General features: G+C 41.1%; 1 long non-coding RNA gene across 1 annotated transcript in view; it reads right to left on the reverse strand.

Annotated features, from left to right (window-relative positions):
* Positions 1 to 74: 74 nt before the first annotated feature.
* LOC119588027 overlaps positions 75 to 1093 on the reverse strand; it is a 1395-nt gene continuing 376 nt past the window's right edge. Inside the window, exons 2-3 of the long non-coding RNA XR_005230059.1 lie at positions 1029 to 1087; positions 75 to 899 (exon numbers count right to left, since the gene is read on the reverse strand). This is a non-coding gene — a long non-coding RNA (uncharacterized LOC119588027). The remainder of the gene's footprint in view (positions 900 to 1028; positions 1088 to 1093) is intronic.

Genomic DNA, 1093 nt, shown 5'->3' on the forward strand with positions numbered 1-1093 from the left:
ATTACAAACACACGCACACCTTTAAAAATTGTTGAATGCATCAACAGATAGTAGTCTAGTTAAAAAAATAACCGTACTTTTTCGCAATTTTAATAATAGTTATAGGCTCATGCTGGGGATATGGCCTATTATACAGAATAAGTTAGTGATATTTTGTCTTACAGTTACATCATGGAAGAAATGCAAATGCAAATCAAGCAACTGACACGTCGGGTCTCAAGAGAAAATGCGAAATAGATATAGACAATAACATGTAAATAAGTAAGGAATTGACTGATAATATTTATTTGAAGACAGTAAAGCGGGTTAATTGCCTCTTCTGTGTTGTGATTGCATAAAATACGACTGATGATGAAGGAATCTTGTAATGAGTTGATGGTTTAAAATACAATGGCTTGTTTATTGAAAAGATTCGTTCAGACACTAATGAGGCTCTGCTAAGTAGTGTAAAGAAACAAAAAACAATGATTTCCACAGGCACTAATGGAGCCTTACTAACTTATGTTTACACAAAGAAAAGACTTGATAAGTAGCAATGACAAGAAGGAAGTTTCAAAAAGCAAGACGCGAATAGAACGCCTGATACGTTTTACAGACCAAAGGAAAACCTAATTTACGTAGGCAGTTGAAAAAGTATAAGAACAGCACTTAAGAGAATCCGAGGACGTGGACGACAAGGAAAAGCATCCCGAAGACTCGCAGGGCCCCCCGGAGTCCTCTTCACAGTTGTCGCAGGGCCCTCCGGAGTCCTCTTCACACTTGTCGCAGGGCCCTCCGGAGTCCTCTCTACACTTGTCGCTTGGCCCTTAAGAAGTCGATGGGTCTAGGAGGATCACAAGGACACGGTGGGAACGTACAGTTGCAGGGGTATGGAGGGATGAAGGGCCCTCTTGTAGGAACTAAAGGAAGAAAACAAAACAAAATAGAGCGGCAGAAGTGACAAAGGCTTAGTGGATGCATTATGGTGAGTTAATCAAAGGAAAATTAAAGATCAATCTAAAGAAAGGAGACAGGGGATTATGACGTACAGTGAGGCGGGAACCTGGCTTGGGGTCGCGCTTCTGTTGCCACCATCAAGGATGATAGCCTATGG

Source organism: Penaeus monodon, chromosome 23, assembly GCF_015228065.2.
Source record: "Penaeus monodon isolate SGIC_2016 chromosome 23, NSTDA_Pmon_1, whole genome shotgun sequence".
Classification (NCBI taxonomy): domain Eukaryota; kingdom Metazoa; phylum Arthropoda; class Malacostraca; order Decapoda; family Penaeidae; genus Penaeus; species Penaeus monodon.